This window comes from Pelophylax lessonae (assembly GCF_965119305.1).
Source record: "Pelophylax lessonae genome assembly, chromosome: 5".
Classification (NCBI taxonomy): Eukaryota; Metazoa; Chordata; class Amphibia; order Anura; family Ranidae; genus Pelophylax; species Pelophylax lessonae.
In genome coordinates, this window is record NC_138772.1 from 50071809 (window position 1) to 50099692 (window position 27884).

A 27884-nucleotide genomic window follows, 5' to 3' on the forward strand; every position below is an offset into this window, starting at 1 on the left:
CTCTCCACTGAGCCCTGGTGCTCCTGAAATATGTATTTCACATTCCATCCAAGTGCCATTCTGAAACATGGGCTCAGTTTGTCTGGGTACTACATCCCCCACAAGTCTCAGTTCTTCTCAACAGGCTCTTGTCACTCCCAGAATGCACAGCCGTCCACATCCCCTTCTTCTATGTTCCCTGGGTAATAGATGGGGGTTAAATGGGCTGCATACAGCCCTGTAACAACAGTGTCCCCTTTCTCCTCTTGCCTATAGCTGCTCCTGTGCTTGACAGTTTGAGAGGAAGAGAGGAAGTGCAGGGCAGCAGCAGTGATAATAGCCCAGTCCCTGCTGCCAGACTGTGGATCAGGGGCTACACCTGTAAAAGAGCAAAGATTTGAATCATCCCCCTTGGGTAGTATTATTGATGTATATGTTTTAGTGTGCTGGCATTTTTTTAGTGACTGTATTGCTTAAAGCCTAGCGCAATGTTAAAAGAAATATATAGACTTTTTAGGTGAGTTTTAAATATGGTGTATATTTATTGTGTAATGCTTTAACCCCTTACCGCCGCCACCTCCTGACTGTTTAAGAGCTTTTAAATGCTGGGAGGCAGAGGGGAGCATCTGGGTCATCTGACTGCCATTGGGAGCTTCCCGGTCCCTGCTGGTGACTGTGCTGGGAGTGCAAAGAGTGCGTGGTCTCAGCACAGAAAAGTGGTTACATAGGGCCGCATATATGGGGCCTCAGGCATTAAAGCCCATCCACCGAGAGGCTGCATATTGCGTTGGTGGGAAAAGGTTGAGACTCATATGCTGTGTATAGTTTGCATTTACTAAATATATGTAGGCAGCCATTACTGTACATTACATTGTCTGCTTTTTGCTTAGTAGTGCTGAACAATGGTTGTGCCTTAGAAATGTGTGGGAATGGGGCTTAGTAACAATCATGTGTTTTTGTGTGTATACTGTATACCTTTTTTAACTGATATTTTACAGTGTATCTGTTCTCTTTTAGCTATGTAAATTCCCAGAGCACTATGGGTGTTCTGAAGAGCAGCACTTACAGTATCTCCTTTCAAGTATGCTGCTTCCTTATTAAACCTTGGACGGAGTTGAAAAATAGGGGGAGGAGTAATTTCCTTTGACAGCAAAGGTGCCTCCCCATAATGATGAGTTCATCACTCCACCCACTCGACTGTCTCTACCTGTCAGCAAGATCCCAGTGTTAGATTGACAGTACTGTGCAAAGTATTGGAGCGCTGATTGGCTGCACTATTTCCACTCCCCCCCCCCCCTCTACGATTTAAAGATACAGTGACTTTACAAGCTTTATTAAAAAAAAAAAAGAAATAATGTATTGTACATAAAGCATAACTAGATACAATGATGGTTTTGGCATCAGTTTGTGATGTCTGTTCAGCTTTAACTTTCTCAAAACTCAGTCCATTTTAAAAAGAAAACTATTGCTGCAATACAGTAAATTTTGATTAATGGTTCACTCCTTTGTTTGGACAGTTGGCCCACTCTATAAATGCATTTTGTAAATGTGTTGGAACCATTAAAATCTTGACACAATTATTCTTCGCATTAACCAACCAAACCAGGCAGAGAATAATTCACTCCATCAATATTCACAGCCCAGTGATTTGTATTCCATCTAATATCAAGTGCGCTGCACTCAGCAAAAGTCCCATCTACTCATCAAATTATTCCTTTCATTGTGCCCATCTAAACTATTGTCATGGCTAGAAGATTACTATCGACTTCACGGCAAGAATTCTTTATGAATGATAAATAGTCTACTGAAGACTCAGTTGTAATCCTCTCAACCAGCACCTCAAAAGCTTGGTTCCCAACTGTCCCCATCCATAAATAGTCTAATGCACTCCCAGGTGTGCCCCTCTCAATCACTGCCTTAAGAACATGGTTCCCAACTGATCTCTCTAAATAGTTTGCTAAACACCCAGTTATAATTTTCTTGACTACCACATCAAGAACATGGTTCCCAACTGTCCTGCATAAATAGTCTATTGAACACCCAGTTATATTTCTCTCGACCACCACATTAGGAACATGGTTCCCAAGAGTCCCCCATTAACAGTCTACTGAATACCAAGCTGTACCCCTCTCTACCACCAACTCAACAGCATGGGTGTCCCCTCTTGATCACTGCCTCAAGAGCATAGTTCCTAACTGTCTCCCATATATAGTCTACTGAACACCAAGCTGTACCCCTCTCGGCCACCACTTCAAGAGTATGGTTCCCAATTGTCCTAATTTGGAGTGACTGTCCAATATTTGGAATCAAATCCCCTTGTCCTCCTCAGTTGCCCCTCTTTGTGATATTATGTGTGACCTCTACTTTACTCTTTAACTACCAAAAATATCATACTACATTATACCTTTCATCCCACCCCTAAAATATCTTTATTTTGAAAACCCAGTTTAAATTAAAAGTAGGGGGTCTATTTATAAAACATAAATTGAACAAATGTCCCACGCATTCGTGCAGGCTGGAAGAATTTCTGTAATAGATTAGTTCCTATGATCATCGACTCCCTCTAGAGGCCAAAATGCAGTATGGTATTCTGAACTACCTCAATGAAAAAATAAACTGTTTTGACCAAAGGATGGTGCTGACGATTACAGGAATTAACCATTTCTGGACCGGAAGGCTTTGCCCCCTTAATGACCTGGCCATTTTTTGTGATTCGGCACTGCATTAATTAAACTGACAATTGCGGCGTGCGGCGCTGTACCCTAATAAAATTAATGTCATTTTTTTTCCCACAAATAGAGCTTTCTTTTGGTGGTATTTTTTGTGCTATAAGCAAAAAAAGAGCGACAATTCTAAAAATAAAAAAGCAATATTTTTTACTTTCTGCTATATAACATTCCCATTAGAAAAAAAAAATTAAAAATCAAATTCTTTCATCATTTTAGGCCAATTTGTATTCTGCTAAATATTTTTGGTAAAACAAATCCCAATAAGTGTATTTTGATTGATTTGCGCGAAAGCTTTCATGTCTACAAACCAGGGGAAAGATTTATGTCATTTTTATTTATGCTAGAGGCTTGATCTGCCTGGCGGCTCATGGGTCGGCTGCTGTTGCGGGCTGACTAGATTGAGCCCACTTTGAATATACCTGCTTCATGATATCAGTGGATGATTTGTAGCTGGAACATCTAGCCGTATGTAAGATACGGGATATTTGGATTTACTTGCCCCAATGAGATGCCCCCATGTACTCTGGCTGTATGTTGTCACTATGATAGATTGAGTAGCCATCTAGGCCCTTATGGTCCAAGATAATGGGAGTCACTCTTAACATAGGTGCGAGTATGCGCATATGCACGTTTTCTTATTGAAGTCTACAGAATCATTATCTCAATATGGCCATGTGATGATTACTGCAGTATTATTATTTATGGATAACCTGATTGTTTGGTCCATAATTCTGCTCTGTCTGCCATGATCCAATTCGCATTGGGAAATATCGGTCTGTCTTGGTCTCTCTGGCCCTGAGGAAGCCTTGTGTGAAACACGTCGGATTGCTGGGGACCCTTAGACCGCGCTCCATCAGAGACCCTACCACCATCTTCTGATACCAATTATCGGCATTCTCATATGGGAATTTATTTCTACATATGCGTTTCTGTTTTGTTATTTATATACGCCATATATGAGAACTATTCCCCTTTGATGTACAAGTTTTATCCAAGTGTGTACAATAAAGGTATGTTTTAGACAAACTGCGTGACATATGTGATCCTCCTCCTCCCACTGGCCTTGAAAACCCCATCTTTTTCTTCTACTTTGTGTCTATATTAGTTAGGGGTATGGGCCCAATAGCACAGTAATTTGCTATCTTATTTTTTACTAGTAATGGTGGTGATCAGCGATTTTTAGCGGGACTGCAACATTGCGGCGGACAAATCGGACACCTAACTTTTGACACTTTTGGGGGGACCAGTGACTTTTACTACAGTAATCAGTGCTAAAAAAACTGGATTTTTGACTTACCGTAAAATCCTTTTCTCTTAAGTTCATTGACAGACGCAGTTCTCTCTGATTCATATCAGTAGGGCTATACTGCCCCCTACAGGAGTTAGGACACTAGGCAGGAAAAAGTTCTGGCTATGCCTATGGGCAGTCCCGGAGGGTACACCCTCTCTCTTCCTGCATAGGATGTCAGTTTTGTATCAAAGTAGTGTCAGAAAGTAATACCAACCCAACTCAAAATAGAGGGACGGGTACTGCATCCGTCAATGAACTTAAGAGAAAAGTATTTTACGGTAAGTCAAAAATCCAGTTCTCTATCGTTCATTGACGGACGCAGTTCTCTCTGATTCATATCAGTAGGGACGTCCCAAAGCAGTGCCATAAAATGAGGGGTGGGAACAGCAGAAAAGAACAAGTCCCCAAGGCCAAACATAGCCAACCAGGCAACATAGGACTCATCAGAACAAAAGATGAGGCCCACCTGAAAACAAACAGTAAACACCCTCAAGGAAGGCCAAAAGCCCTCCAAACAGCAGCCAGCAAAAAACCTTGTGGCCCAAAAGAGGCATCTGCAGATGCCAGCACATCCACCTCATAAAATGTAGCAAAGGTGTGAACAAACGACCAGGTAGTCGTCTTAGAACCTGTAGCACAGATGCCTGTATGGCAAAATGCCCAGGAAGCACTAGGCGCCCAAGTAGAAAGTGCCGAAACAGGGAAAGGTAGAACCTGACCCATAAATGAAGAAGCCTGCACCACCGACTGTCCGATTCACCTGGAAATAGTCGCAGCAGACACAGGCAGCCCTGTCCTTGGGCCACCCGTGAGCACAGAGAGCGAACCTGACTACGGGAAGACTCAGTAGTCGCCAAGTACCCCTCGAGTGCCCAAACTCCATCCTCAGGACACAAGATGGCAACACAATGGCTCCATGCAAGTGAACACTAGAAACCACCTTACGGAGGGAAGAACGGATCCAGGCGAAGTACCACCTGGCCCCATGAACCAACAGATAGGGAGAATGACAGGACAATATAGTGAAAAAACTATCAGCGCAAGACTAAGTGAAATTCAAATGTGTATTAAATGTGCTAGAATAAATCAATATATAAATCCGGCTGCATGCACAAATTGTGTCCACACCTCACAACAAAAACTTAAAAATCAAAAAACGTGCTGCGCCAGAAGTGCACAAAAATGAATCAACAAGTGTTATCAACAAAATATGGTGTCCATCATATGTGCTCTGATGAAACATAAATGTTCATATAAAGTGCTCCAAAGTAATGATTAGTATATCCAGGTGATGACAGGACAGCCTCAATCCCTTGTGAATCAAGCAGGAACCACCAGTGTGTGAACTCCCTCCACCAGTAAGATTGGCCTCTCACCTTGATACCAGACCCAAACGGGCCAGCATGAGCATATCAGGGGATAAACAGACTATCACAGGTAACCTCTCCAGCCTTCACCTCCGGGGGTCGCCAGGACATAAAATAAAGATAAAGCAAAGATCTAGTGCTCTCTGAATGTAAATAATGAGCTTTTATTGAGCATAAAGGGGTAACTCACATTTGTTGGGCACTCAGCCGTGCCTGCTATTATGGCATTCAGTGTTGGAGAGTAGCACCCGAGCGATCGGCGTCAGGCACGCAGGCTCCGCCTCCCTATACGCGTTACGCCTGGAGCGTGGGCTCCGTTTGGCTTCTTCGGTAGGGGTGAAGTTTGCATGTCCAGCCTCGCCTATTTACCAATGCTGCTAACGGTGGATTGGCCAGCGGTCACATGTCCTCCTCACTCTGAGCTATGCACAGGACACCGGAACCAAAAGATACACTTCCTGTGATCTTCGGTGTCACTAGCTATTATATCGAGGGGGCAATTTAAAACATATATAGATCTACTAAATCACTACCAGAGACCGCGTGACTGCGCCGCCATCCCCCGGGTGTTTCTCCTAAAATCATCGCATAAAAACATCTTTATTACATAAAATCGCATCATAAAATCGCATTAAATCAAATTATTGCCATAATGTTAAAAACTCACAAAATATGTTATTGTTAAAAGTGGAATACCTCTAATATATTGCTAATTCTATAAAATGACACAAAAATATAAAAAATAAAAAAATATATAAAAAAAATAAAAAAATAAATAAAATATATAAAAATTAAAAATCTATATAAAAACTATGACAAAATGTCTATATATTAAAATGATGAATATTGAGTGAATCTACAGATATTTCAGGGAGGGGGGGCTATCTATCACTAATGAAGCAGTTGAGGTCAAAATCCTTATTTAACCCCCTGGGTGCCAGTACTTTCGTCTCATACACCCAGAAGGACTCTCTTCTGCCTAATTGTCGAATGTAGTTTCCCCCCCTCCAATGTGGCTGGACATGTTCAATTCCCCAAAACTTTAGAGAATGAGGGTTTCTATCATGGACTTCTCTAAAGTGCTTGGAGACGCTGTGTGACACCTCACCCTTTTTTATATTTTTGATGTGTTCTCCTATTCTTACGTTCAGGGGTCGTGATGTGCGACCCACATATTGGAGTCCACAGCCACACTCCATCATGTAGACCACCCCAATGGTGGTACATGTAATTAAATCTTTAATATGGTATTCGTTGCCTGTGCTGTTAGATTTAAACGATTTTCTTTTCTTTATGTTTTTCCTCGTTTGTCGACAGACACCGCATTTCCCACATGCAAAAAATCCGGATAGAAACTGGAAAACAGTATTTTTCATACGCTTAGGGGTATCTACCACTCCCGGTGCTAACCTATCTTTCAACACAGGTGCTCGCCTGTATATGAAACCAGGTTTCTCCGGAAGGTGGGGTCCCAAAACTTTATCTTGTTTGAGGACACTCCAGTGTTTTTTAATGATGCGTTCAACTTGCTTGTGTTGAGCATTAAAATCAAGCACAAGCTTAAAATTATTGTTCACCTCCCTTGGTGGTGTCCTCTTGTTTTCCAAAAGTTCAGTTCTATTTAATAATGCTACTTGTTGTAAATCAGAATTCACTTTCTCCATGTTGTATCCCTTTGCCTGAAATCGTTCCACTAGTACTTTGGACTGTGTAATAAAGTCATTGTCATTTGAGCAATTTCTTTTAATCCTGATAAGTTGTCCCCTCGGGATGTTAAATAGCCAATTTTTATGGTGACAACTATCCATAGGTAAATAGGAGTTGCGGTCGGTAGGTTTAAAAAAATTTTTTGTATGTAAACGACCATCTTTTATAAAAATCTCCAAATCTAGGAAATTCAATTTCTCCTTGCTCTCAGTCCATGTAAGTGCGATATTCTTGTTATTAAAATTCATTCTGGTTTTAAAAAAATTAAAAGATAAAATGTCCCCTTCCCAGATAATAATCAAATCATCAATGAATCTTTTATAGAAGATTAATTCTGGGGGTCTGTTCACTAAAATCTCCTCCTCCTCCCATTGGGCCATAAATAAATTAGCTAAGCTGGGGGCAAATCTTGCCCCCATAGCTACGCCTTTGGTTTGTAAAAAATATTCTCCCGCATACCAAAAATAATTGTGATTGAGGCAAAATTCCAAACTTTCTAAAAGAAATTCTACATGTTCCCCACAAGCATATATCAAAGATACCAAAAATGTGATACAATTGCTACAGGATTTACCCATATCAGAGAACTGCATCCTTGCTACGGCGGATGTAGGTTCTCTTTACACTATCATCGGCCATGAGGCTGCAATGGAGGCAGCGGCATGGGCCTTAGATGAATCAGATTTAGATGGGGAACATGTAGAATTTCTTTTAGAAAGTTTGGAATTTTGCCTCAATCACAATTATTTTTGGTATGCGGGAGAATATTTTTTACAAACCAAAGGCGTAGCTATGGGGGCAAGATTTGCCCCCAGCTTAGCTAATTTATTTATGGCCCAATGGGAGGAGGAGGAGATTTTAGTGAACAGACCCCCAGAATTAATCTTCTATAAAAGATTCATTGATGATTTGATTATTATCTGGGAAGGGGACATTTTATCTTTTAATTTTTTTAAAACCAGAATGAATTTTAATAACAAGAATATCGCACTTACATGGACTGAGAGCAAGGAGAAATTGAATTTCCTAGATTTGGAGATTTTTATAAAAGATGGTCGTTTACATACAAAAAATTTTTTTAAACCTACCGACCGCAACTCCTATTTACCTATGGATAGTTGTCACCATAAAAATTGGCTATTTAACATCCCGAGGGGACAACTTATCAGGATTAAAAGAAATTGCTCAAATGACAATGACTTTATTACACAGTCCAAAGTACTAGTGGAACGATTTCAGGCAAAGGGATACAACATGGAGAAAGTGAATTCTGATTTACAACAAGTAGCATTATTAAATAGAACTGAACTTTTGGAAAACAAGAGGACACCACCAAGGGAGGTGAACAATAATTTTAAGCTTGTGCTTGATTTTAATGCTCAACACAAGCAAGTTGAACGCATCATTAAAAAACACTGGAGTGTCCTCAAACAAGATAAAGTTTTGGGACCCCACCTTCCGGAGAAACCTGGTTTCATATACAGGCGAGCACCTGTGTTGAAAGATAGGTTAGCACCGGGAGTGGTAGATACCCCTAAGCGTATGAAAAATACTGTTTTCCAGTTTCTATCCGGATTTTTTGCATGTGGGAAATGCGGTGTCTGTCGACAAACGAGGAAAAACATAAAGAAAAGAAAATCGTTTAAATCTAACAGCACAGGCAACGAATACCATATTAAAGATTTAATTACATGTACCACCATTGGGGTGGTCTACATGATGGAGTGTGGCTGTGGACTCCAATATGTGGGTCGCACATCACGACCCCTGAACGTAAGAATAGGAGAACACATCAAAAATATAAAAAAGGGTGAGGTGTCACACAGCGTCTCCAAGCACTTTAGAGAAGTCCATGATAGAAACCCTCATTCTCTAAAGTTTTGGGGAATTGAACATGTCCAGCCACATTGGAGGGGGGGAAACTACATTCGACAATTAAGCAGAAGAGAGTCCTTCTGGGTGTATGAGACGAAAGTACTGGCACCCAGGGGGTTAAATAAGGATTTTGACCTCAACTGCTTCATTAGTGATAGATAGCCCCCCCTCCCTGAAATATCTGTAGATTCACTCAATATTCATCATTTTAATATATAGACATTTTGTCATAGTTTTTATATAGATTTTTAATTTTTATATATTTTATTTATTTTTTTATTTTTTTTATATATTTTTTTATTTTTTATATTTTTGTGTCATTTTATAGAATTAGCAATATATTAGAGGTATTCCACTTTTAACAATAACATATTTTGTGAGTTTTTAACATTATGGCAATAATTTGATTTAATGCGATTTTATGATGCGATTTTATGTAATAAAGATGTTTTTATGCGATGATTTTAGGAGAAACACCCGGGGGATGGCGGCGCAGTCACGCGGTCTCTGGTAGTGATTTAGTAGATCTATATATGTTTTAAATTGCCCCCTCGATATAATAGCTAGTGACACCGAAGATCACAGGAAGTGTATCTTTTGGTTCCGGTGTCCTGTGCATAGCTCAGAGTGAGGAGGACATGTGACCGCTGGCCAATCCACCGTTAGCAGCATTGGTAAATAGGCGAGGCTGCACATGCAAACTTCACCCCTATCGAAGAAGCCAAACGGAGCCCACGCTCCAGGCGTAACGCGTATAGGGAGGCGGAGCCTGCGTGCCTGACGCCGATCGCTCGGGTGCTACTCTCCAACACTGAATGCCATAATAGCAGGCACGGCTGAGTGCCCAACAAATGTGAGTTACCCCTTTATGCTCAATAAAAGCTCATTATTTACATTCAGAGAGCACTAGATCTTTGCTTTATCTTTATTTTATGTCCTGGCGACCCCCGGAGGTGAAGGCTGGAGAGGTTACCTGTGATAGTCTGTTTATCCCCTGATATGCTCATGCTGGCCCGTTTGGGTCTGGTATCAAGGTGAGAGGCCAATCTTACTGGTGGAGGGAGTTCACACACTGGTGGTTCCTGCTTGATTCACAAGGGATTGAGGCTGTCCTGTCATCACCTGGATATACTAATCATTACTTTGGAGCACTTTATATGAACATTTATGTTTCATCAGAGCACATATGATGGACACCATATTTTGTTGATAACACTTGTTGATTCATTTTTGTGCACTTCTGGCGCAGCACGTTTTTTGATTTTTAATGACAGGACAATGTCGCCAGTGCCGACACCCCGTGTGCAGAGTGACAGCAACCAAGGCCACCTTCTGCAAACAGGTAAGCAGGAGATACCCACGATACTCGCAAAGGAGGGTCTGGAAGAACCGACTGCACCAACCAAGGTCCCCAGTTGGCGACAGAGGTTGCACCGGAAGAACCAAGTGTCGCACCCCCTGGAAAAAGTTACGGACCAGGGAACGGGTGGCCAACGGCCTGTGGAATAAAAATTATCAAAGCAGAACGCCGACCCTTGACAGTACTCAAGGCCAACTTTTGATCAATCCAACCGTTGAAGGAAGCCAAGATCCGGCCACTGAGCAAGAGCGAGTCCAAGAAGACTCACACCACGCAATACGCGACTTTCTCATATAATGACAAAAATCATCATAGAAGACGCTTCCCACACTTTACGCAGAGTGGGAATCACCGAAGCAGACAACCCCCTGTCCTTTGACACCTGGCTTACAACAGCCAAGCCGGCGAGCCGTCAAACGTACAGCCGGACGGGAGATCGGCCCGGAGAGAAGACACCCAAGGAGCGTCAGCGGCAAGCCTGACCAGGTCAGCGTACCAAGCTCGGCGAGGCAAGTCCGGAGCCACGAGGATAACCGAAATCCCTGCCGCCTCAATCCTGTGAAGGATTCTTGGCAGCAACAGGAGAGGAGGAAAGGCAGACAGCAGCCAAAACTGACCTCGGCCCATCCGCGAGCACTCTCGCACGACCATGCCGGCGTCAGCCTTGCACAGGTGACCACGCCAAACATCTCAGCATCGAACATGTTGAACCTAGTGAATGTTCTTGCCCATGACAGAACCCATGAGGCCATCATTGCACCCGCCGGAGGGTCCCGGGAGCGGGCCACAACCTCTGCACTATCCTGTAGTTGCGATGCCAACAGGCCCATGTCTGGAGTGCCCCCAAATGAAGGCACAACTGCTGGAACGACTTCGGATGAAGGGACCATTGCCCTGCATCCAGGGCCTGTCGACTGAGGCAAACCACCTACCAATTGTGTTGTTTCTCCCCGGGAAAGGGAACAGCAGATAGAGCCGGAACAAGGCGCTCTGCCCAACGAAGAAACATCACTTCCAAGGCAGCAAGGACACTTTTGGTGCCCCCATGGTGAATGACACAAGCCACGGTCGTGGCGTAGTCAATTGAAAGTGCACCGGACAGCTGCAGGTGCCGATCCAGTGAACTAGGCAAAGCTGGATCGCTCTCAGCCCCAGGACAATAAGTGGTAACCTGGATCCTCCAGGGACCATACTCCTGAAGCAGAAAATCTGCCGAGGACTCCTCCCCACCCGGTCAAGCTTGCATCCATGCATCCAGTAGACGGGGAGGAAGGATTCCAGAGCAAGACTCCCCGGGCACCCGGCCCAGCCGGATCCGCAAGTCCAGAGAGTTTGGATTCCAGTCGCCTTCGAAAAGGAGTGCCTCCTGGGGGATCCCCAGAGGGATTGAGCGAAAAGGACCGTCTTGAAAAACAACACCATCAGTCCCAGAACTCGCATGCAGGTCCAGAGGGAAGACCATGTGCGGAACAGCAACAGTCGACCGCAGTCTAAAGCGCCAAGAGTTTTGACCCCGGAGGGAGAAACACCCTGACCGAGGACAAGTCCAAAGTCAGACTCAGAAAGTCCAGTCTCATGGAAAGGACCAGGGATGATTTCTGAAGGTTCAGAACCCACCTGAACTCCACCAGAGTTCCCACGGTGACAATCAACTTCGTTGTCAGCACCGTAGGGGACTCCAAACGGAGAAGCGGAGCGGCCAGGAAACCAGGGCCGATACGCCCCGCTGCCGCAACAGCGCCAGGACCAGAGCCAACACCGTCATGAAGACCCTAGCAGCATAAGCGAGACCAAAGGGTAACGCCACAAACCAAGAGATCCTTCCCCACCGCAAAAAATGGAGAACTCGTAGCTGTCCAGAACATATTGGGACGTGAAGGTAGGCAGCTTGATGTCTATGAAGGCCAGGAAGCACCCTGATGTAGAGAAGCCACCACCGTGCGAACCAATACCAACTTAAATTTGTGATCTGCATGGAACCAACAAAGGACCAGTAGGTCCAGCTTGTTGAACCAGAGCCTGAACTGCCCCACAGAGCGCCTGTAAGCGATCCGGAGACAGCCGTACATTGGAAGGGAAAAGCCTTACCGGAAATAACTGGATCGAAACTCGATCTTGCAACTGGACCGCATGTCCTCCTAAACCCAATCAGCATGGGATCCGGGCCAGCTGCAGGTCCTCGATCCCCTAGATGGGAGAGGAAGCACCTTCAGGCCGAGTAGGTCGTCTGGAACCCACGCGGAAGTCAGGAAGGACTTCGCCACATCGATTGTCCCCGAGGGACGAAGAAACTGTTTGTGAGCCGAAAGGGAGGAACCCCGACTACGACGAAGGCCTCACCCTTAACCTGTGTCATCAAGGGCAACGCCAAACAGGCTATCCCCCTGAAAAGGGAGATCCATTAAGACCTTCTTAGAAGTTTGATCCACAGACCACCGGTCAACCACAGCCAAAAACGACAAGGTGTTATACAAAGGAGCCTCGACCAGCGCGACATCGCAAACAAAATGAAGCCCCTGCGCCAGCTGGTCCAACAGCTCCCCCAGGGCAAGAGGGACATGCCCCACACCAAATCGCGGTGTTGGGATTCCGCCCATCAGGCAGAATCAGCGTGGCAAGGGCAAACATAAACACTGTTCCCAGTGCAGCTACGCCAGGGAGCACAGAGCGCAGGCCACAGCCCGCGCCATCCTATCCCCTAAGTCCTTAAAGGACGAGGATTCCTCCACCGGAACAATGGTAGTCCCATTCAGCTAGAGACCGTATGTCCACCAAAGGCGGAAACAGTCCTCTGTACAAGAGACTCCCCCAAAAGGGCAATGGCTAACGGCCACTTAGACACCCCAGGGGAAAGTCTCAGACGGTCCCCTCCTACATGAGCACAATGAGCAGCTCTGGGAGGCATGTGAGTGCCAGATGCCACCTGCGCCCTAGGTGCAGCCACCGAAAACAGCCAGTGCGTCCACCAGCACCTGTCGCGGCAGGGGAGGTGGAAATGTCATCCTCATCATCCGAGGAGACAGGGCGCAAGGTAACAGACCCGGCAGGGAAGCCCACGTCTGCGGCGGCTGAGCCAGACTCAGACTCCGAGACATCAGAAGAGGCAGGGGTAGGTGGAGAAACGTTTTAGCGCACCTACCACCACCCCCTGGGCACAAATGCATCCCGAACTGCCGAAAAGGCATAGACGGACAGTGAAGATCCGGAAGGCCCTGCGGCCTCCGTGAGAGGGTCAGGTGGGAAAAAATGGCCTGCAGGGTCCATACTGAACCTGAGGAACCCGCCAGCAACTTTAAAAAAAAATATGAAAAAATTAAATGTATTTTTTAAACGGCCCCACAGCACTACAGCGCCCCCCGGAGGTCAAGCACGCGCTAACAGATCCCCACAGAGAGGGAGAGACCACCCTCAAGACCCACTGTCCTTCAGGCACTTCCACCAGCCTTCACTGCAAAAATAATCTCCAGCAAAATGGCCGAAAACAGGTGTACCAAGATGGCCACCTCCATAGAAGCAGTCAGAGGCTACAACAAAATGGCGGCCCGCCCAAAAATCGCGGCAATCGGGGACCCACAGAGGGACCCCCCAAACGCCCATCCGCACCATCCATTTCAGGAGAACCCCAGCAAGCCCCCCCCACACGATCATTTAGCACCACAGACAGCGAACTCGCCCGGCCCCCCATGCATCCTGCACACTAGGCCCCAGGGTCAGGTAGGCCCAAACAGTCCCCCACGTGGGGGGTAGGGTTGCCACCTCATCCCTTTAATCCAGGACACATATTAATTACACAGATTCTGAGGCTAATATAATGCACTTGGTGAGCACTAAGTGAGTTTAATTACCACCTTAATCAGCCACAGAACCTGTTTAATTAATACGTGCCCTGGTTTAAAGGGATGAGGTGGTAACTCTAGTGGGGGGGGGATGGGGGGGTGGAGAGGAGGGGGTCACAATAGGACAGAGGGAAACCCAGGAGTGCGAGGGTCTGACCGTCTCAGGGAGATGACCCACATCCACCCCAAAATCCGCCAGGGAGGGGGGGGGGGCATTTACTCACCATACCAGGAACACATGCAGGCGCCATCTCTTGACAGGACCCCACGCCACCTGAGTAGGGGGGCTGTCGGCCAAACAGGAACGCTGCGACATCAGCCTCGTGTGCGTCCTGGCGAGACGTTTAACTCGCAGGGCAAGTCCCCGTCCAGTGGGACTATGTCGTGGCCGACCCAGCGCGGAGCTAAGGTCTGCACGCGCTCGTTTGCCAGACTGGGGTGAACACTGGATATGGGGGTCCAGTCTGTCGCCCAGCCTGGCATAATTGCTTGAAGATCTCACAGGAAAAAAAGTTTCGGAGAAAAAAAAAAAGGCTAGCTAAAAAAATTCTACATAAAAAAATACTTTATATGCCAGGACCAGAGATCCCAGCAAGGAACTAGGTCCTTACTCCTGACTAGGCAGATTAAAACTGGCATCCTATGCAGGAAGAGAGAGGGTGTACCCTCCGGGACTGCCCATGGGCATAGTCAGAACTTTTTCCTGCCTAGTGTTTTACTCCTGTAGGGGGCAGTATAACCTACTGATATGAATCAGAGAGAACTGCATCCGTCAATGAACTATAGAGAAATATGCACGGTTACTGTACTAATGTCCCTGGCAGGGAAGGATTTAACACCAGGGTGATCAAAGGGTTAAATGTGTCCCTAAGGGGTGCTTTCTAACTGTGTGGGGGATGGTCTTTCTGCACGAGCACAAAGGATCCCTGTGTTCATAACTGACTGAACAGCGGTCTGCCATGTTTCCACGGCAGACCGCCATTCTGTCTCCACGAAGAGCGATTGCGAGTGCTCGGCGGCAATTGTGGCCGCTGGACAGGCTGATCGGCTTCCCCTGTGGCGAATACTAGCGGTCCAGTGAAGCGACGTACAGGTACGTTGTTTCGCGGGACAGAGCCGACCTGCCGCAGTAAAACTACGGCAGGTGGCTGGCAAACCGTTAATCTATTACAGAAAATACAGGGAACATTTGTTCAGCCTGTACAATTGTGTGTGACACTAATCCAACAAATATTTTATAAATACACCCCGAGATGTAAAGTTGTTAAACAGGTGGTAGTGTAGTGCTATATAGATCATTTTCTTATTTTTATATGTTCAGGTCTCAGTGAAGATGCAAGACCAGAAAATGAATGATGCCTTTGAACATTGGTGTTTGACAAAGATTTCTAAGAATACGTGGACAGCAAAGGAAACAAACAAATGAATCCTTTGACAAATCAAGCCTACCCTTCCACTAGAAGCCCAGATGACTAGGCTGAAGCTGTCTTATGTTTGATGTATTAACCACTTCTGGACCAAGTCCATTTCTAACACACGTTGTTTACAAGGTAAAATCTGCATTTTTAGCTAGAAAATTACTTAGAACCCCCAAACATACATATATATATATATATATAGTACAGACCAAAAGTTTGGACACACCTTCTCATTCAAAGAGTTTTCTTTATTTTCATGACTATGAAAATTGTAGAGTCACACTTCAAGAGGTAGTCACCTGAAATGGTTTTCACTTCACAGGTGTGCCCTGTCAGGTTTAATAAGTGTGATTTCTTGCCTTATAAATGGGGTTGGGACCATCAGTTGTGTTGTGCAGACATCAGGTGGATACACAGCTGATAGTCCTACTGAATAGACTGTTATGCCTCGTACACACGTGCAGATGGTCGGCCGAAAAGATTCGGCCGACGACCGATCGGCCGATTGTAGGCTTGTTAGTATGATTCTTCCGACAGCCGACAGCGTACTTTCGGCCGAACAGAATCTGTCGTGCAAGCATTAAAATTTTTGTATGCCGACACCAGAACGGCCGATTGTTCGCCAGACAGTACAGATTTCGGCCGACAGACAGCAGATTTGCAAGACTGGGCATGCTCAGAAAATAAAAAACACAGGGAAAGTTAACGATCACATGACATCACTTCTGCAGTCGGCTGTTGTTGGCCGACAAAATTCGTGTGCAGTCTTTTGCACTTTTCAACAGACACGACAGCCCTCGGACAAAAGACGGCCGATCGTTCGGCCGACGATCGGTACGTGTGTACGAGGCATTAGAATTTGTATTATGGCAAGAAAAAAGCAGCTAAGTACAGGAAAACGAGTGGCCATCATTACTTTAAGAAATGAAGGTCAGTCAGTCCGAAAAATTGGGAAAACTTTGAAAGTGTCCCCAAGTGCTAGGAAACCACTGCTAAAGAAAGGCAACGAGCAGAAGAGACTTGTTTGGGCTAAAGAACACAAGGAATGGACATTAGACCAGTGGAAATCTGTGCTTTGGTCTGATGAGTCCAAATTTTAGATCTTTGGTTCCAACCACCGTGTCTTTGAACGGATGGACTCTACATGCCTGGTTCCCACCGTGAAGCATGGAGGAGGAGGTGTGATGGTGTGGGGGTGCTTTGCTGGTGGCACTGTTGGGGATTTATTCAAAATTGAAGGCATACTGAACCAGCATGGCTACCACAGCATCTTGCAGCGGCATGCTATTCCATCCGGTTTGCGTTTAGTTGGATCATTATTTATTTTTCAACAGGACAACGACCCCAAACACCCCTCCAAGCTGTGTAAGGGCTATTTGACCAAGAAGGAGAGTGATGGGGTGCTGCGCCAGATGACCCGGCCTCCACAGTCACCGGACCTGAACCCAATCAAGATGGTTTGGGGTGAGCTGGACCGCAGAGTGAAGGCAAAAGGGCCAACAAGTGCTAAGCATCTCTGGGAACTCCTTCAAGACTGTTGGAAGACCATTTCAGGTGACTACCTCTTGAAGTGTGACTACAATTTTCATAGTCATGAAAATAAAGAAAGCTCTTTGAATGAGAAGGTGTGTCCAAACTTTTGGTCTGTACTGTATATATTTTTTTTTTTTAGCAAAAACTCTGGATAGTAAAATGGCAGTCATTGCAATATTTTTGGTCACGCGGTATTTGCGCAGCAGTCTTCCAAACGCCATTTTTTTAAAAAAATAAATAAATTTCACTGCATGTAAAAAAAACTAAACTAAACAGTAAAGTTAGGCCATTTATTTATTTTTTTTGTATATTGTGAAAGATGATGTCACGCCGAGTAAAAAGATACCTAACATGTTACGGTTTAAAATTGCGCACACTCGTGGAATGGCGACAAACAAAGGTACATAAAAATCTCCATAGGCGATGCTTTAAAATTTTTTAACAGTTGCCAGTTTAGAGTTACAGAGTAGCTCTTTTTTTAGAACCATTGCTCTCACTCTGGTGATCGCGGCGATACCTCACATGTGTGGTCTGAACAGCGATTTAATTTGTGGGTGCGACGTACGTGTGCGATTTCTTTCGTGCGCGAGCTTACGGTGACGGTGGCACTTTAAAAAAATATGTTTCCTATTTATTTTATTTAATTGTTTCATTTTAGCACAGTTTTAAAAAAAAAAAAATCTGATCACTTTTATTGCTGTCAGCAATAGGCAGTGACAGGCACTCTTTATGGAGGGATCGGGCGTCTAAAAGACCCCAAATCCCTCCTCTGCACTTCAATGTGTTTCAAATTTCCCAAAATCTGCATTTTTAAATTATGACAGTTCATTAAATTTGGCGCCTTTATCCGCCAAGTAACCCTGACCTGACTTCATCACGCTGCTTTGGAGTCCCGATCAAAGCCAAATTCGACTTTGATCAGGACTCCAACCAGCCGGCGGACGTACCGACTGGCTTCTCGGGTCTTTCGGTGGAAGGCTGGGAAAATGATCGCTGGGATAACGGCTGAGCAGCTCCTTATCACCTAAAAGATGGCCGCCAGCTCTAAAAAATAGTACCGGGATGATGCCTCTAGCTGCAGCCATCACCCCGGTACAACCACTTATCTGAGCCGACGTAGAGCTACGTTGATTCACGGGAAGTGGTTAAGGGAAAAACCAACTAAATGAAAAAGAAAACTAAAATTAAAAAGTTTAAAAAATCTGAAGAGAATGACCAGCAATAAAGGGGATGGATACAGTCACAGAGATTATAAAAATGCTACTGAGAAAATTGAAGGGAAACTGCACTTCTATGAAAAAAAAAAAAAGCAAAAATAAATAAATAAAGCTAGCATACACAATTGCTACACAAACCATATTGTTTATAATTTAATGTAATTAAAAATTAAAGTGATTGTAAAGTCTTGTTTTTTTTTTCAATAAAAAAACCAAACACGTTATACTTACCTCCTCTGTACAGTTGGATTTGCACAGAGCAGCCCGGATCCTCCTCTCCTCTTGGTGCTCCTGGCCCCTCCCTCCCTTTGAGTGCCCCCCCAGCAAGCAGCTTGCTGTGGGGGCACCCGAGCCAAGTCACAGCTCCGTGTATCTATTTAAACCTTGATTTATGGAGTTTTTATTTGGAAAAAGTTTGATCTGTTAACTATTAAATTATTGGACACTATTGATTGCACTTTTTTCTATAGTGTTTGATTTACTTTTGTTTATACATTTTTGTTGTTTTGTGTAGAGGTGCACTCATTGTGGGTATATGTATATTTATCATCTAGTATTCAGATGTGTAGTAGGTGCAGCTCTGAACATATTTTTAGGCTTATAGAAAATGTATGTTCCTTTTCAATCTGTAGCCGCTGTAATTTTCTGTAAAATTGAATATAATATAACAACCTGGAGGCATTCTTTGGTGAGATACTCCCAATAGGAACACGTCTAAAGGGATGCAGGTCCAGCCGCTTTCCTCATTAGTGCTCTGCAGCTGCCACAGCTGATATATAATTATGAAACCACTCCCATTCGACCCACTCAGCACAGAGGCGCAGAGGAACAAACAATGATTTCTTCAGAACAACAAAAGGTAGGAACCTGCAACAAAGTTTGTAAAAAATCCTTGTAATGTACAGAGATCACCCAGAGGAGAAAGTTTTTCTTTCTCAATGTAGCACTGCCCCCTAGAGGACTGCTGGTGATTAACACTTTTGGATTCCCCTGGGTTACCTGTAGCAACTGCATGCAGAATTCTTAGCACTTTACGTTCTTGGCTCAATCAATGATCAGTCTAGGGGTAGATGTTTTTGTTGTTTTTATTTTATATTGGGATGGGAGAAGGGATGAGTGGGATACTCCAACCTTGAACTATTCACAAATTCTGACTTCTAACTTGAGGATGCAGCAAGGCCGCTACTTCATCCTGCCACTTGACTGAAGCTGAAGTAAATGTTCCTATTTGTATTTCTCTTCAGGGTACTCCCCCAGTACTCCCTTCCTCTATACCGGCTGACACCCGCCCACTGACTGCACTCCCCGGAATGGTCCCCTTCCTGGGCAAACCCCTGGACAACATCCTCTGTACTCACGATACTGCTTTCCAGATTCTCGCAGTGCCCCAACTCCTCCAGTCAGCTCTCCTGGACCTCTGGGTTCAGCTCCACACTGTGAGTTCACCAGGCCGACTGCCTGTGACCATCACCAACTGCTGCAGAAGAGGACGAAGCCGCCACCCTCCTTCTGGGACTCTTCTTCCCGCCAAAGACCTCTACCTCATGTGCCCCTGGCTTTTTATACCCTGCCCCACAATGCACCAAGACAAACAGTCTGTGCCAATCCCGGGGGCTGTATCAAAAGCCTATGTGTCATTGATTATATTTAGTGGAGGAAACCTGGCCAAATAGTGTTGCACCAGAAACAAAGCATGCATAAATCACCATAAAAATTTACTCAAAGAGTAAGATATATAATGTGCACAAATAGTGAGAGAAACGAGTCCTTAAAATACAGTCCAATAAAAATAATCTCCAGTGGTTTCCACCTCAGTGATCGTGTTAACAGACCCTCCACCAATAACAGTGGCCTCTCACCTCACTCTTAGACCCCAGAGTCACCAAGGGTCTAAAGCAGCTGTCCCCTCACTGGGGTAGAAAAATGATGATGACACCAGGGAAAACAATCCACGCTCCAATCCAGCTCGGTCAGGGGCACATATTAGGGAGATAAGGAACACAATCGAATGCTCTCCATTTAATCATAAAAAGGTAATTTATTCAGAGAAACACTTTACAAAGTCCAGCACTCAATAGTGCATTGCAAAGCGCAGTTCCGTACACTCGTCTCGAGGGGATGTGACGTACGACATGCAGGCTCCGCCCCCTATACGGTGACCTCTACCGAGGACGTCAATGCCCTACGAGCTGACGTAACATGTATAGGGGGCGGAGCTTGCATGTCGGACGTCACATCCCCTCGAGACGAGTGTACGGAACTGCGCTTTGCAATGCAAAAACTATACTCACTCTCTAGCACCTATCTAGGAGGGTGCTACATCAACAAAAATTGAATTACACTTTAATGCTTGTCCCCTTCAATATATTCCTCATTTGCACTAATACATTGCTGCAGTCTTGTTTTCCACTGGTGGAAGACATGGAGAAAATACATTTTTGTCAGCTGTTACAACACATCCACTGTTTTCTTCTTTACAGCATCAGCTGACTCAAAACGTGTCCCTTTAAGCACTGATTGAACTTTTTGGAAAAGATAAGTCACATGGTGCTAAATCGTGAGAACATGGAGGATGTTCAAGTGTAGTAATGCGCTTTTCGCTCAAAAACGGCTTCACAGAAAGTGCTAGGTGAGCGGGCGCATTATCCTGGATACTGAAGAAAGGAAAACGCTGCTCCAGGTGTATAGTGTGTAGTAATTGCCAGGAGATAGGATATCCCATAGAGTGCTTGCCCCGGCCCGCCTCCGTGGGAACACTTGTAGAAAAAGAAATAGCCGCACATCCAGGGATTCCAATAAGTTTCAAATACCTTTAATTCCAAAATGTTGCAAGTGATGACACCAAATAATGTAATGATTAAGCACAAGATGTATGTGTGAAACGCATCTACGAGACTTCATGTTGGTGTCTTTGGTGTCATCACTTGCATCATTTTGGAATTAAAGATATTTGAAACTTATTGGAATCCCTGGATGTGCGGCTATTTCTTTTTCTACATACGGGCGCATTGTCCTTATGAAGAATGAAACCATTTTCCAACAGTTGCGACCGTTTTTTTCTGACTCTTTCCCTCAGCTTTATCAAAACTTCCTTATAATAACGCTGGTTAACTGTTGTGCCTTCTGGATCCCATTCTTTCAAAATTACACCCTTGATATTGAAAAACACAATGAGCATGGCTTGGAAATTTTGATTTTCTTTGATAAGCTTTTTTCATTCTTGGTGATGACGGTGGTTTCCAACCAAACTTATCATTTTTTCGGCACACTACAGAGAACACAACTAAACTAAATGGCGACTCACAATCAACTGAACGTCATAGAGTGCTACTGCTTGTCATGCCGCTTCAAACATGTTCAAGGTCACCATGCATGCAGTTATAACCGGTTCTGACTGCTTTTTTTACTAGATGGAATCACAGTCTCATTATTTAAGAGACTTACCACGTACCGATAACTGGAATTCTTCTTTAAATGTGAATCATCTTAAAGGATTAAGAAAGAGGATTAAATGATCCAGAAAAGATGCTTCTAAATATCCATAGAGACCCCGAGGGAAACAATCTATAATGGGCTTATGACGGCTCCTTAGCCATTATAAGTTGTTATACATTCAGGTCAATGAACACGATAGTGTATGTTCATTAAATGATATTAGTTTTGCTCTGGTGATGATTAGGGATTAATAGCAGCAGTCCAACACACGTAAAAATATAGAGACTTTTTTTTTTTTCATTTTGGATACAAACCATACCATATGTAAACTGCCCAAACTGTATATATAGTTACATAGTAGGTAAGGTTGAATAAAGACAATAGTCCATCCAGTTCAACCTGTGTAGGTGTACATGTGTCAGTATCGATAATCATTTCCCATATCCCTGTATGTTGTGTTCTTTAGGATGCACTTCCAACGTCCAATAATCTTTAAAAAATATCTATACTCCCCGCTGACACCACCAATTCTGGAAGAGAGTTCCACATCCTTATCGCCCTGACAGTGAAAAAACCCCTACGCAGTTTAAAAATAAACCTCTTCTCCTCCAATCTCATTGTGTGGCCCCGTGTCCTCTTACACTCCTTGAGACTTAAATTCATTGTACCTCCAACGCTGATTTTGTTCTATTTTACCTCCATTTTGACTATTTTTAGGTGCAAATGCAATTCACTATAACACCATCAGAAACGTTATGAGCAGTGTCAAATTCACTAAGATCAAATAACGTCAGGACTGGACTTAAAAACAGTCCAGCTAAAAGGTGGACTATTTTTTTCAAAATCACAAAATATGGCAGGAAAAAAATTTTGAGCTAAACTGCTTTTAAACTGTGTGAAAAAGTTAAGTAGAAAAAAAGATATTAATAAAAGTCTAAAATGCAAAAATAGTTCCAGAGTCAATTTCTGGCAGATAGCCCATGTGCGCATGCTCCATACCAAAAATTAGGCTGAAAATAACGCTTTTGAAAGCGTTAGTGGGAGTTATAGTGAATTTGCGGCAAATACCACCGCAAATTTGCGGTAAAACTGCGCTATTCCGGCGCTAATGAGAGAAATGCGCATATCTTTTTTTTTTTTTGCACATAGCTATGTATGTCTATATATATATATATATATATATATATATGAATCACGAAATATCTATACATATATATATCTATATATATATATATATATATATATATGTGTGTATATATATATATATATATATATATAAATACACACACATACATATATATATATAGATGCCAATAATAATTATATGTATATATATATATATATATATATATATATATATATATATATATATATATATGTTTTATTTATTGATTTGCCTATGTGTATATATGTATATATATGAGAAGCAACACTAATATGGCTTCTTCCCAAAAATGAAACATTGTATATGTGTGAAATTAATATATTTTGGGGTTGGTTAGATATAAAAAGTAACAATAATATATAGTTTTTGCATATATATATGCAATATATATATATATATATATATATATATATATGCAAAAAACAATATATTATTGTTACTTCCTATATCTAACCAACCCAAAAATATATTAATTTCACACATGTACAATGTTTCATTTTTGGGGAGAAGCCCTATTAGTGTTGCTTGTCATATATAACAACAGACAGTTGTAGGTAGTTCAGGGATTCGAACACCCAAATACACTGTTGCAAGGCATCTGTGCTAACCACTTAACTACCTGAGGCTAATGAAATTTTTTTCAAGCATGCTTTTTAAAAAAAAAAAAAAATTATATATATATATGTGTGTGTATATATATATATATATATATATATATATATATATATATATATATATATATATATATATATATATATATATATATATATATATAGAGAGAGAGAGAGAGAGAGAGAGAGAGAGAGAGATATTTATATATCTATATATATAAATTCTATTTAGACCCAATTCAAGCTCAAACAATTTTTATTTATTAAAATTTTTTGATGGACTAATCAAATCAAACTATATTAATTTTTAAGTTGCCAGTGCATGTATGTTTGGTATAAAGATAACAAAAAACAAAAAAAAACCAAAAAAAAAAAAAGACCACAATTCCCAAATAATTAACCTAGTTTAGTGAAACTGTATAAAATCAACAAATTTTTTAAAATAATCCTGCATGCTGGAAATTATATATAGGTGTTTAAAACATTTATTTCTGTGAAAAATTTGTATTTTAAATATAAATTGATAGGCTAAGAAACTATCAGTGGCATCAGGGCCGTCTTTAATATTGTTTGGGCCCTGGGCAAGCATTTTCATGCCCCCCCCCCACATGCAATTTTGCTCCCTACTCCAAAAAACAAACACACACTCTGTACCCCCCTGTCCACAGCCACCTCTGTACAACCCCCCCCCCCATCCACAGTCACCTCTGTATGCCCCCTGTCCACAGCCACCTTTTGTACCACAGCCACCTCTGGACCCCCCCCTTGTCCACAGCCACCTCTGGACCCCCCCTCCTGTCCACAGCCACCTCTGGACCCCCCCCACCCTGTCCACAGCAACCTCTGTACCCCCCACCCTTTCCATAGCCACCTCTGTACCACAGCCACCTCTGTGCCACCTCTGTACCACAGCCACCTCTGTACCACAGCCTCCTCTGTACCACAGCCACCTCTGTACCACAGCCACCTCTGTGCCACAGCCACCTCTGTAACCCCACCCTGTCCACAGCCAACTCTGTACCCCCCACCCTGTCCATAGCCACCTCTGTACTACAGCCACCTCTGTACCACAGCCACCTCTGTACCACCTCTGTACCACAGCCACCTCTGTACCACCTCTGTACCACAGCCACCTCTGTACCACAGCCACCTCTGTACCACAGCCACCTCTGCACCCCCACCCTGTCCACAGCCACCTCTGTACCCCCCACCCTGTCCATAGCCACCTCTGTACCACAGCCACCTCTGTACCACCTCTGTACCACAGCCACCTCTGTACCACAGCCACCTCTGTACCACCTCTGTACCACAGCCACCTCTGTGCCACCTCTGTACCACAGCCACCTCTGTACCACCTCTGTACCACAGCCACCTCTGTGCCACCTCTGTACCACAGCCACCTCTGTACCACAGCCACCTCGGTACCCCCCACCCTGTCCATAGCCACCTCTGTACCACAGCCACCTCTGTACCACAGCCACCTCTTTACCCCCCACCCTTTCCATAGCCACCTCTGTACTACAACCACCTCTGTACCACAGCCACCTCTGTACCCCCACCCTCCCCACAGCCACCTCTGTACCCCCACCCTGTCCATAGCCACCTCTGTACCACAGCCACCTCTGTACCCCCACCCTGCCCACAGCCACCTCTGTACCCCCACCCTGTCCACAGCCACCTTTGTACCACAGCCACCTCTGTACCACAGCCACCTCTGTACCCCCACCCTGCCCACAGCCACCTCTGTACCACAGCCACCTCTGTATCCCCACCCTGCCCACAGCCACCTATATACCACAGCCACCTCTGTACCCCCACCCTGTCCACAGCCACCTCTGTACCCTCCCCCCCTGTCCACAGCCATCTCTGTACCCTTACCCTGCCCACAGCCACCTCTGTACCCCCACCCTGCCCACAGCCACCTCTGTACCATCCCTGTACCCCCACCCTGCCCACAGCCACCTCTGTACCCCCACCCTGCCCACAGCCACCTCTGAACCATCTCTGTACCCCCACCCTGCCCACAGCCACCTCTGTACCATCTCTGTACCCCCACCCTGCCCACAGCCACCTCTGTACCCCCCCCCCGTCCACAGCCACCTCTGTATTCCCCTTTTGTAGTTCGCACCTCTTTTAAACAAATTCACCCCCCTCCTTCTCATCCTTACAGCGATGCTGTACCATTCTATTATGTCTCTTTTTCCAACACACACTCTGCAGTCTCCGCCTATCAGATCCGTAGCATACAGCCAGAACACTTCACTCTGTTCTGTGCTGTGCTGCTATAGAAGTCTGAGAGGCAGGAGGGGGGCGGGGCAGCACGGAGAGCAGCTCTGACTCACTCCCTGTCGGGGCGAGCTACACACGGAGCCCACAGCTGTGCTTCTTCCCTGTTAGTGTGGGAGGACGGGAAAGTTGTATTTGTGACTGCCAAACCAGAGCTATTTGAGGGCAGCACGGGCTCCAGGAGCAGCTGCTTTGGGGCCCCCAACAATACCAGGGCCCTGGGCAGATGCCCCTTTTGACCTGCGCTAAAGACGGCCCTGAGTGGAATATATTATGAAATAAATGTAACGTGATTATGTTTGTGTAAATTGTGTTTTGCAAAATGTTGCAAATATGTATTGAGCTTGAGCTTGATTAAATAAACTGACCAAAATATCCAAGTGGTTAGCACATCTGCCATGCAACAGTGTATTTGGGTGTTCAAATCCCTGAACTACCTACAACTGTCTGTTGTTATATATGACAAGCAACACTAATATGGCTTCTCCCCAAAAATAAAACATTGTATATGTGTGAAATTAATATATTTGTTGGTTGGTTAAGTGGGGAGCCATATTAGTGTTGCTTCCTATATAGAGCCACATTACACTCTGAAAAATAGCAAAGTTTTTGAGCTTGCAAATCTGAGAATTTGCAAATTGATTGAACCTATGCAGTGGAACCCCAGAACTCAGAATTCAACAACCCCAAAAAAAAAAAATAGATATATATATAAAAAAATTAAAAAAAATACTACATCAAGTTAACACACATAAGAAATGCTTTCAATAATCTCAGCATGAGCATAAAGTGGCTTTTTCATTTAGACTAATGGGCCATACACAGTTGGGCCATTAGTGGGCCATACATAGTTGTCTGTGTGTGCCATTTTTAAAATAAAGCAAAATCTCTTTAAAATAAATTGCAAATGGCACATTGGTGTTCGCTCTGGACCAGAAATGACACCAAATTGGCTTGCACGCATTCCAGCAAGTGGTCACAATCAACTGGCTAATCATGGTGAGGGCCACTTTCAGCTGTGAAGAAATGGCATTCATATGGAAAGTAAGTGTGTGTGTGTGTGGGGGGGGGGGGGGGGGTCTGTGCTTGTAATCAGAGCATTGATTACCAGTGCAGACCCTTGGGGGATGCCACTAGAGCCACCAGGGATTGCTGACCCATTGCCAACAGGGATGCCCACCTATGCCACCATTGATGCCAATCAGTGCTCAGGGAACCTGTTAGTGCCCTCTTTATCAGTGCTGCCCATCATTACCATCTATCAGTGCTGCCCACCAGTGTCAATCATTGCCCATCAGTGCTACCTATCAATGCCCATCAATGCTGCATATCAGTGCCGCCTATCAGTGTCCATCAGTGCTGCATATTAGTGTCTCATCAGTGCCTGCCAGCGCAGCCTCATCAATGCTCGTCAGTGCAACCAAAAACATATTCATTTACCAAATTTTATTACATAAACAAAAACACATTTTTTTAGGGGATAAACATTTAGGTCTTCTTTTTGCCAATAAAAAAAAACCTTGCAGTGATCAAATACCACCAAAAGAAAGCAATATTTGTGTGAAAATAATGTCATACATTTGTGTTAGGTACAGGGTTGCATGACTGCGCAATTGTCATTCAAAATGCAACAGTATAAAAAGCTGAAAATTGGCCTGGGCAGGAAGGGGGTGTAACTGCCCTGTAAGGAAGTGGTTAACTATTGAAACATGGGAATAAATATTGCATGGGTAATAATATTCAGGTCAATGGTTTAGTGGTTAGTGTTCCTGTCTATGAACACTGAGAGCATGAGTTCAAATCTCAAGTGTGCCATCACCGCCTTACATTTTAGACAGCTGTAAATAAATACTGAAACTTGGCAAATGCATAATTGCACCCTGCACATATGCATGTTTGTTTCTTGAATATACATGGCCATTGACATGCAATTTTAGGTGATGTAGCCAATGTATTACTATGTGGCCAAAAAAAATAATGACATACAACTGTGAGCACACAAGGTGTTATCATGGTTGGGCCTTGAACTCATGACCTAGCAATCTTTGTCTATGAGCTTAGCCCACTACACCAAA